The sequence below is a fragment of the Bombina bombina genome, chromosome 1, assembly GCF_027579735.1.
Source record: "Bombina bombina isolate aBomBom1 chromosome 1, aBomBom1.pri, whole genome shotgun sequence".
NCBI lineage: Eukaryota > Metazoa > Chordata > Amphibia > Anura > Bombinatoridae > Bombina > Bombina bombina.
The window spans coordinates 1,429,717,027-1,429,729,331 of NC_069499.1; positions in this window are offsets into that span (position 1 = coordinate 1,429,717,027).

Here is a 12,305-nt window from a genome sequence, read left to right on the forward strand (position 1 = left end):
GCTGCTAGTAAACCGTAGTGCTTACAAATTATTTTGCAAATGTCGTTGTATTGTGCTGAATAGTCAGTCACAAAGGTGACTCCTTTGAAGATTTTCTTGTTCAGTTTTTTCTCCTGTAGTAATGTTTGTCTGTTGATACTTCTCACCTCATTACGGGCTCTGTGTATAACCTTATTGCTGTACCCACGCTCTTTGAGCTTCTGTGTTAGAATATTAGCATGTTTTATGTAACTACTATGCACGGTGCAATTTCTTTACAGCCTAATGAATTGGCCCTTGGCAATGGAATATGGCACATGCCCTGGATGACAGCTATTCACATGTAACAAGCTATTTCCAGATATTGGCTTTCTGAATACTTGGGAGACTATAGAGCCGGAGGGTTCCCCTCTAGGATGCAAGTCTAGATAATGGATATTATCCTTGTCAAAGACATGAGTCTATGCTATAGTTAAAATGAGAGCATTTTTCACAAATCCAGAACATCTCCTGGCGTGACAGAAAATGAAATTTGTCACCCCCTCTTTTTGACTCTTTGATTGTTTCAATTACCAACCATTTGAGGGTATCACTTTTTCCCTCATGTTTGGTAACAAAATGCTGAACTAGTGGAGTACCACTTATGCCAATTTTGATAGTAGAGAGGTGCTCCCGGATATGGGATCGCACCTCTCTTGTCATGAGACCCACGTATTGCAGTCAACATTGGGTACACCACAATAAATAAACCGCATACGTGGCTCTACAATTTAAGCACAACCTCACCTTAAAGGTCTCTCCTGTAGCAAAAGAGCTAAAGGTGTTGGATACTTGTACATGCTCACAAGCCTTACAGTGACGGTACCCACATCTGTATGTGCCCTTTGAGGTTAACCATAATGACTGTCTGGCAGGAATTGGCTTGCTAAATTGGGATGGAGAGACCATGTTGCCAATGGTCTTGTTCCTGCGATAAGAAAATCTGCAACCATCCCTCACCAAGTCTGCCAGACAATCGTCAGCTGCTAGTAAACCATAATGCTTACAAATTATTTTGCAAATGTCGTTGTATTGTGCTGAATAGTCAGTCACAAAGGTGACTCCTTTGGAGATTTTCTTGTTTAGTTTTTTCTCCTGTAGTAATGTTTGTCTGTTGATACGTCCCAGCTCATTACAGGCTCTGTGTATAACCTTATTGCTGTACTCACGCTCTTTGAGCTTCTGTGTTAGAATATTAGCATGTTTTATGTAACTACTATGCATGGTGCAATTTATTTACAGCCTAATGAATTGGCCCTTGACAATGAAATATGGCATATGCCCTGGGTGACAGCTATTCACATGCAACAAGCTATTTCCAGATATTGGCTTTCTGTATACTTGGGAGACTATAGAGCCGGAGGGTTCCCCTCTAGGATGCAAGTCTAGATAATGGATATTGTCCTCGTCAAAGACATGAGTCTATGCTATAGTTAAAATGAGAGCATTTTTCAAATTTTTCATATATTTGTTTGAAAAGATTCATAGAATTTATTCATCTCCAATATGTCATATCTCTGGATATAGACAGAAATATGATTACTATTAATATCTTTATCAATAAAACATCTTTCTCTGATGTCAAAAACATATAATCATGTTATAAGTCAAAGACACATCAATGTTAGTTGATTTATTTATTTACTTGTATATGTTTTAATATTCATAATATTTAATAACCCCTAATGGGTTAACACAGATTGCTCAGGTGTGCCTTCTTAACCTTCAACCAATGAGAGCTTGAGTGAGGGGTTTTTAGGTTGTCATTATACATGTGTTTTTATGGCTATGCGTATGGTTTTTACCGAAACGCGTCAGCCAGTTTCTTAGGCACAGGGATATGCTTATCCCATGTATTTTTAATATGTTATAATAAAAGTCAATTTTTACTTAACCCCTTAACGACGCATGTCGTACAGGGTACATCGCACACAACCAGCGACGTACCCTGTATGACATTAGGGGTTTAAAGAGGCTGGAAGCGATCCTGCTCGCTTCCAGCTGCTTTCCGGTTATTGCAATGATGCCTCGATATCGAGGCATCCTGCAATAACACCCCTTGGCCATCCAATGCAGAGAGAGCCACTCTGTGGCCCTCTCTGCACCGGACATTGATGGCCGGTATCGTTGGTGGGTGGGAGCTTACGTGGGAGGCGGGTGGGCGGCCATCAATGGGCCATATGACGCTGAGGGGGGCGGGATCATGGGCGTGCACATCAGGGGCGTGCACAGAGATGCGCACGCGTGCGCGGGAGGGCGGGGGAGGGCGTGTTGGGAACGTCTACACTACAGAATTTTTTTTTTAAAAAAAAGTGGGATAGTGTGGGGTAAAAATTCATTTTAAAAAAGACATCTAAGGGATCTGGGAGGTTGGTCTTTGGCTGGGGGGAAGCTGTACTACAGAAAAAAAAAAGCAGTTTTTTTAATAAACTGGGTACTGGCAGACAGCTGCCAGCACCCAAGATGGCTACCAGTAAGGTAGAGGGGGAGGGTTAGAGAGCTGTTTGGGGGGATCAGGGTGGTTGGGGGCTAAGGGGGGGTCCTACACATCAGCATATGTAAATATGCTAAAACAAAATAAAAACATTTTTAAAATGGATCATTTTGAAAAATTTAACGTTTTTTTTCATTTGATCGCATTTGGCGGTGAAATGGTGGCATAAAATATACCAATATGGGCCTAGATCAATACTTGGGGTTGTCTACTACACTACACTAAAGCTAAAATTAACCTTAGAAGCTCCCTACATGCTCCCTAATTAACCCCTTCACTGTTGGGCATAATACACGTGTGGTGCGCAGTGGCATTTAGCGGCCTTCTAATTACCAAAAAGCAACGCCAATGCCATATATGTCTGCTATTTCTGAACAAAGGGGATCCCAGAGAAGCGTTTACAACCATTTATGCCATAATTGCAGAAGTTGTTTGCAAATAATTTCAGTGAGAAACTTAAAGTTTGTGAAAAAAATTATGAAAAAGTGAAAAAAAAATTTATTTGATCTCATTTGGCGGTGAAATGGTGGCATGAAATATACCAAAATGGGCCTAGATCTGTACTTTGGGATGTCTTCTAAAAAAATATATATACATGTCAAGGGATATTCAGGGATTCCTGAAAGATATCAGTGTCCCAATGTAACTAGCGCTAATTTTTAAAAAAGTGGTTTGGAAATAGCAAAATGCTACTTGTACTTATTGCCCTATAACTTGCAAAAAAAGCAAAGAAAATGTAAACATTGGGTATTTCTAAACTCAGGACAAAATTTAGAAACTATTTAGCATGGGTGTTTTTTGGTGGTTGTAGATGTGTAACAGATTTTGGGGGTCAAAGTTAGAAAAAGTGTGTATTTTTCCATTTTTTCCTCATATTTTATAAATTTTTTATAGTAAATTATAAGATATGATGAAAATAATGGTATCTTTAGAAAATCCATTTAATGGCGAGAAAAACGGTAAATAATATGTGTGGGTACAGTAAATGAGTAAGAGGAAAATTACAGCTAAACACAAACACCGCAGAAATGTAAAAATAGCCCTGGTCCTTAAGGGAAAGAAATTGAAAAATGGCCTTGTCCTTAAGGGGTTAAACAAATTATACGGACTCCTGGCAATCTTTCCCTTTGAAGATCAATGATAATTGCCGTCATGATTTAATACAGCGAATAATGTTATTATATACAGTTTCAACCTAGCCTCTTTCAGAAATAGCTTAAAGTTTAATAGTACAGAATTGATTGTTATCTTTACATGTGTAATTTGCATAGCTCTTCTAACTAGGAATGCTATACATACTTATAGTTATCTGAGTGTATACATATTTATATATACGCTGTTAAATATCGCACATATAATTTACACTGGTTTCTACTGATCATGTAAAGCTAAGGGGTACTTTCAAGTTCAATATTAGACTACAGTGCAATGCTGTTTTGATTACTTCCCCTAATAGTCACCCCTAATAGTCACACTCATACCCGTATACTTTACATTTCCGACAGACATCGCTGAATGCGTAGAGCAATACGCTATCCATATTCAGGATTGCACCAGCAGCTCACAAGAGCTGCTGGTGCAACGCCATCCCCTGCAGACTCGCTGCCAATCGGCCGCCAGCAGGGAGGTGTCAATTAACTCGATCTGGTTGAATTTTGGTGATTCCTGTCCGCCTCATCAGAGCAGACGGACAGGGTTATGGAGCAGCGGTCTTTAGACCGCTGCTTCATAACTGGTGTTTCTGGCGAGCCTTAAGGCTCGCCAGAAACACGGGGCCTCAAGCTCCGTTCGGAGCTTGATAGATTGGCCTCTATGTCTCACGTCTCCACATATAATTCTGTTCAGTTTGTCCTAACTAGCCTATATGTAGATAAGTAAAATCTCGTAGTCTTAAACCAGACCTGTGCTACTACATTTGGCTTCAGAGGTTCATAATAGGAGAAGGGATGGTTAGCTATAAGTGTATAGCCCTCACCAAGGTCATCTAGCGATCTTACCTTACCCTGACGTACACTTAACTAACTACAGATAAAACCCTACAGATGAGACGGTCCTGGGTCTTTGAGATAAACGTTTTATGGCATTCCTACTATGTAGTACATATTATGTTTCTGCTTATAGTTTGAAAAGACATTATATAGTTTGTGACATATATTACTTATCTTATATAATTTACTGGTTTCACTATGCTTTCACACAAGGTCCAAAAGGGGCCATTTGTATATTTTGGAGGCGCTAAAATGTGTGTAACACACTACCCCTAAACTGGATATTATAAATACTATGAGGCCCATTTATCAAGCTCTGGATGGAGCTTGAGGGCCCGTGTTTCTGGCAAGTCTTTAGACTCACCAGAAACAGCAGTTAAAGACCATGGCTCCATAACCTGTCCGTCTGCTCTGAGCAGGCGGACAGGAATCGCCACAATTCAACCCGATCGAGTACGATCGGGTTGATTGACACCCCCCTGCTGGCGGACGATTAGCCGCAAGTCTGCAGGGGGCGGCATTGTGAGCTGCCGGTGCAATGCTGAATACGGAGAGCGTATTGCTCTCTGCATTCATCGAGGTATGTCGGACCTGATCTGCAATGTGGGATCAGGTCCGACATAACTTTGATAAATACTCCCCACAATCTCCTTCCCATTGAAGTTTACTGAAGTAAACAAAGGAAAAAATATCCTATAGCCACATTTCCCCAATATTTCTATTTTAGATGTTTTAAGATAATTTCATAATAATTTTCCCTTCTCCCTTGTATGTTCTAACATTCTACTACTGCATATATATTCCCTGTATTTTAATAAGCTATATAATTTACAGGAATACCATTCCCAAATACTTATATTTTTAACATTAATAGTCATGGAGTGACTATCAAGTACAATGGGAAATAGTCAAAACAATATGGACCCTATTTTATGGTTATCTATGAACAACTCTGCTATGTCCTGAATTGTTTTGTCTTCTGTACCATATAAGATATATGACACTAGAATCCTGTGTAAACAGCTTGCTCATGCTCTACAAAGGTCAATAGCTCATGCTTTATGTAGAGGACAAACAATATTGAATGTCATATCACTATGTTAACTCTTTTCTGCCTTGTAATGTTATCACTTTGGTGCTATGTAAGCTTTAAAACCTCAATAAAAAGATTAATAAAAAATAAATAAAAAAAATATATATATTTCTGTAAAAAGCGCTACATAATATATATAGATATCTATAACTTTTTGTGTACTTTCATATTTCTATAATTTAATTGTGCTTGATAATAGAATGCTTTGATAATAGAAGCAAATTGAAATTGTGTTTTATCATGAAATTTTAATGTTGACTATATTGTCCCTTTAAAGCTTACAAGTTTTACTTGATAGTGAATGATGTGTTTGGCATAAACTGACTTTATATACTGTATATAGTTTTGTATATGTTTTGGTGGATCCTTATCTTGATCTGACCCAGTTGTAGCTAAGCAGTTATAAAACATGGAGTTTATATATATATATATATATATATATATATATATATATATATATATACAAATATTTCATTGGAACCAATAGAATATTTATACTTGGAAAAGAGCACTGTAAGTAATTAATGACTAAAAACCATATGCTTGTGATATTGTGTAATAAGTTAAAACAGCTGATCAGATTATTACACCGTATGATCATCGTGAGCCTTGCAAATGTGTGTTTTCACCATAGAAGAGGAAGCCCCCAGTTCAGTTGACAGCTGCTGTTGTGAAGATGGCATCACTTAACCACAAGTAGCACAAACAAATAAACTTGATTTGTCAGATGCTAGTTGTTTGCTAAGAAAACGGTACTAATGCTGCACAATAATGCTAACACTGTCTAGTTTAACTTTACAATATAAAGTGAATGTAAAGTTTCATGAATGAGTGTCCGGTTTTTAAAAATACTATTAAAAACAGGGGCACTTTCATTCATTAAACTTTACATTGCAGCGTTTTTTTTAAAAATACTTATCTTTTTCTTTATGAAACCCAGACCAACGATACTCTGCCCGCAGCTCCTCTGTACTTAACTCAGCAATGACGAAACCGGCTGCCTCCAATTATGGCGTGCACCCCGGAGCGTCCATCTTGTGAGACCACGCAACGATTGGAGGAAGCCGCAGAGGAGCTGCATGCAGAGGATCGCCGGTCTGGGTTTCATAAAGAATAAGGTAAGTATTTTTAAAAAAACGCTGCAATGTAAAGCATAATGAATGAAAGCACCCCTGTTTTTAATAGTAATTTTAAAAACCGGGCACTCATTCATGAAACTTTACAGTCACTTTAAATGTAAAAACTAAGGGCTAGATTACAAGGGAGGCACAAACTGTTTTGCACAAGCGAGATGGTCTTTTTGCGAGCATTTTTGATTGCGCTGATATTACAAGTTGAGCAAAATTGTCATTGGGCTAGCACAATCGCCATTTACGCTTCAATCCTTACTGCAATCTCAGAGCTGTGGTTAACTGATTTCTGAAACAAAAAGTTGCACTAAACACTTCAAATATACATTACAAAGTATAGTTACACTCATATTACCACTGTCTAAAAAAATTATTTATAAAAATATTGTATAAGAAAGTTATAAGGGCTCAAAGATATGCAATCTTAGGTGTTAGAGGAGAAAAATAGCCACCAAAGAGCCTTAAATAGAGATACATACAGATACATTGCTAAAGATATATTTGTATGTATGTATATATATATATATATATATATATATATATATATACTGTATATGTCTATGTATGTGTACATATATATTAATGTATTTATATGCGTATATATGTATTGACAAATATATCTACACATATAAACACATAAATATATAAGTGCATTAGAGCCCTTTGCCATTAAGTAGATGACAACAAGATAAAACATATTTATGCAATATTCATATTTAATAAACAATTTAACTAGGTATTTACTGTAAATATTTCACATTTGCAAATGCGAATATGCTATGTTGTTTGCGCGATGGGTGTTTTTTTCCAACAATTTTTTTTATCAAATGACTTGGGGAATGTAAAAATGTTATGGTGTTTGCGCGATATTGGGTCTTGGGTTTTTTTCCTACTTTTTTCTCTCTATTGATTTCTATGGGGGAATACATCCACGTGCACGTGGAAACTTAAGTTAGGATTTTTGCACAATTTGGGTTACCGCTTGCGCAAAGTAAGTTTTTCGGAAACTTAATACATAATACGAACGCAACCGGACTTGCGTAAAAGCTTAACTCTAGCAGAGTTTTCACGATTGCGGAAAAAAATACCACGCCACTTGTCATCTAGCCCTAAATCGTAAAGGAGCATCAAACTTTATAATATAGTCATTTTATATCAAAATGATTAGTGCCCTTGTGCTTCTTTTTTTTTGCACTCATATTACAAGTTCAAAGTTATTTATTATCATTCAAATGGTAGTCTAGGGCTGCATGTCAGATATTGTGGGTGTGCTAAATTCCTCACATAGGGGTAGATTTTCCAATGGTTGAGCGGACATAATTTCACTGTAGCGAATTAGGTCTGCTCGACCTCGCTAAATGCCGAAAGCATACGCTGATGGCATTTAAAATTGCACAAATATTTCAGGTGAAATACTTGTGCAATGCCACCCCCTGCTAACTGGCGGCCAATCGGCTACTAGCAGGGAGCGTCAATCATCCCGATCGTATCGGATCTGATTTTAGTCCACCATCTAAAAGGTGGAGGACAAGTTAAGGAGCAGCGTTCTTATGACCTAAAACGATGGGGCTCCGAAACAGCATCCGCTGCTTAATAAATGGACCCCATAGTAGACTTCTAAGGGGTGCACAGTAAAATTCATTTTGGATATCGCTTGAGTGCTAAGCCGAGGGTGCGCAAGTAGTGGAGGTCTACATATATTTCTGCACTACACTATTTATAATAACCGTTCATTTCACTTCAGGGGCTCCATTTAGAAAGCAGCGGTTGCTGCTTCGGAGGCCCATCGTTTCAGACTCACCTGAAACAGAAGTTAAGAAGCGGCAGTCATAAGACCGCTGCTTCTTAACCTGCTGCCCTGCGCTATCTTTTGCACTTCACTTAATCAAGCTCAAGTAGTGCACTTTAAAAATGTATTTTGCCTGCTTTTTCTGTAATTTCCTGAGTGCTTTCTGTGTAAATCAGAACCCATCCATCCTACATGCTTAATAGTGACTGTTTGATGTATGCAGGAGCTCATTTATACCTGTCACTAATTGTCCAAAGGAAAGAATTATTAAGAAAACTTTCAAGAGGCTTCCAAGTAGTGTGTCCTTTGACTGCAAAATATGCAAATTTAGCTAACAAAATTAAATGAATTTAAATTATTTTTATTTATTTTGCATGTAGATCGTTTGCATTGCAGATATATATATATATATATATATATATATATATATATATATATATATACTCTAATTAGACATGTGCAATTCCTTTCACCAGAATTTAGTTTTCGGCAGAATTTTGGCCTGATTCAGAGATTCAGATGAATCTGAATTTCCGAATTGGCACCATAACAAAAATTTAAACCTATTAACCTCTAAACTGCCGGTCCCCGACATCGCCGACACTAACTAAACCTATTAACCCCTAAACCACCGCCCCCACATCGCCAACACTAATTAAACCTATTAACCTCTAAACCGCTGTTCCCTGGCATCGCAGACACTAACTAAACATATTAACCCCTAAACTGCCGCCCCCCCACATCGTTAAAACTAACTTAACCTATTAACCTCTAAAACGCCGCCTCCTGCATCACAAAAACTAAATAAACCTATTTACCCCTAAACCGCCGTCCTCCCACATTGCCAAAACTAAATAAACCTATTAACCCCTAAACCAACATCCCCCACATCACAACTAGCTAAATTAAACTATTAATCCCTAAACCTAACACCCCCTAACTTTAACATAATTAATATAGACCTAAAGTAAAGTTACAATTATTAACTAACTACCTATTTAAAAATAAATACAAACTTACCTGTAATATAAAAATAAAACCTAAGCTAGTTATAATATTACTATTTACTAACTACCTAGTTAAAATAAAAACAAACTTACCTGTGAAATAAAAATAAAACCTAAGTTTAAACTAAAATAAACCTAACATTACTTGTTTAAAAAAATCTAATAATACCAAAAATAAAAAAACCTAACATTACTAAAAATAATAGAACTTAACATTACTAAAAATAATAAACCCTAACATTATAAAAAATTAAAATACAATTACAAAAAATAAGAAACGCTAAAATTAAAAAAATTTAAAAAACTACCATTACAAAAAATAACAAACGAAATTTTCCAAAATAATAAAAAGTATCCCTATTCTAATACCCTGTATATAAAAAAAAAAAACACCCCAAAATAAAAACACCAATATCTATAATAAACTACCAATAGTCCTTAAAAGGGTCTTTTGTAGCACATTGCCCTAAAGGTAACAGCTCTTTTTCCCAACAAAAATTAAAAAAATACCCCTAATATTACAAACCCCACCCACCAAACCCCCAAAATAAATAAAACCTAACAAAAAAAAAAACCGAATCTACCCATTGCTCCGAAAAGGGCATTTGTATAGGTATTGTCCTTAAAATGGCATTCAGCTTTTTTACAGCAAATTAAAAATGAAAAAGCCCTTATCTAAAAAAAAAAAAACACCAACAAAAAAAACTGACACTAACCCCAAAATCGGTACTCACAGTTCCTGAAGTCCGGCAAAAGATATTACATCCCAGCGGCGAAGCATCTTCATCCAGGCGGCTCCATCTGCATCCATCGCGGGACCGGCATATGCTATCTTCATCCCAGCGGAGGCAGAGCAGTCGGTGGATCCGTCTCGGAGCCTGAGGTCCAGGTGGAGGTACATTGATCCAACGTGGAGGTCCTCTTCATGCAATCATGCACTGCAAACTGAAGATTGAATGCAAGGTACCCCTTTTATATTGGGGTACCGTTGCATTTCTATTGGCTGAAAAATTCAAATCAGCCAATAGGATGAGAGCTGCTTAAATCATATTGGCTGATTTGAAGAGCCAATAGGATTTAAGCATCTCTCATTCCTATTGTACACTTATTCAGCTTGTTTAGAGACCTGGTATGTAGATTTTATGTGTGTGTTTTTTCATTCACATATTTTCTCTCTTTTTTAGTGTGCATTTTTGTGAGATATTTTGGGGAAAGTCTCTTTCTCCAGTGGCTTTTATAAGTAGTGTAGCTCTACTAGTGCAGTGAATCTGATACCCTCTATTTGTTCCACTATGGTTAAAGGGACAGCCTACTCCAGAATTGTTATTGTTTAAAGGGACAGTCTAGGCCAAAATAAACTTTCATGATTCAGATAGAGCATGTAATTTTGAACAATTTTCCAATTTACTTTTATCACCAATTTTGCTTTGTTCTCTTGGTATTCTTAGTTGAAAGCTTAACCTAGGAGGTTCATATGCTAATTTCTTAGACCTTGAAGCCCACCTCTTTCAGATTGCATTTTAACAGTCTTTCACCACTAGAGGGTGTTAGTTCACATATTTCATATAGATAACACTGTGCTCGTGCACGAGAAGTTATCTGGGAGCAGGCACTGATTGGCTAGACTGCAAGTCTGTCAAAAGAACTGAAAAAAGGGCCAGTTTGCAGAGGCTTAGACATAAGATAATCACAGAGGTTAAAAGTATATTATTATAACTGTGTTAGTTATGCAAAACTGGGAAATGGGTAATAAAGGGATTATCTATCTTTTAAAACAATAAAAATTCTGGTGTAGACTGTCCCTTTAAGATAGATAATCCCTTTATTACCCATTCCCCAGTTTTGCATAACTAACACGGTTATATTAATATTATTTTTACCTCTGTGATTACCTTGTATATAAGCCTCTGTAGACTGCCCCATTTTTCAGTTCTTTTGACAGACTTGCATTTTAGCCAATCAGTTTTGACTCCTCTGTAACCCCACTCAGCAGTAAACTTATCAGTAGGACCCTTTTGTTGCACTTTTGCACTACTTTGACAGATATAGATGGAGGTGGCTTATTACCGATGTCTCTCCATCAACTTGTATTATTGTTTTTATTTTCCTAGATGGGTACATATACTGATATGGGGTTAAAACTACTAATTGAGCTGTTTTTTAAACACTTTAACTTTGCTAAAGTGTAATATGCTGGTATTAAAAGTTGAAAGTAAAATGTTATCGTGCTTGCGCTAACCTGACACATAAAAAGTCAAACTTAGAATATTGCACGCGCAATAAACTATTCCCCCATAGATGTCAATGGAGAAAAAAGTGGCAAAAAAAACACCCCACTCGTGCAAACACGATCGCATATTCTCATGTGCACTAATCTGACATAAAACTATAAATATTTCACATTCCAATGTTCTGCACATAGCAGAATATGTTCTATTATTTTGTGAACAAAATGACAGTGACTAGCTTGTCTTCTCCAGTCCAGATTGGCTGCTCCAAATAAGGCAAACGGTTTGTGAAGTTTGGCCATTTAAAAACAACTGCAGAAAACAAACATGCACACTCAGCTGATATGATAACCTATTACAAGGCAACATAAAAGTCTTGAGTTTAATGTCTCATTCATTGATTATGTACTGTCTAAATATTACAGAATGGTGCACACTAGCACTAGGATTGAGCTATATTTTGTTTACTTAATGTTTGAGTACATTTGTATTTGTATGTATTTATTTATTTTAAATATTTTTCATTGAGATTCGATTTGAGGCATACAAAGCATAAAT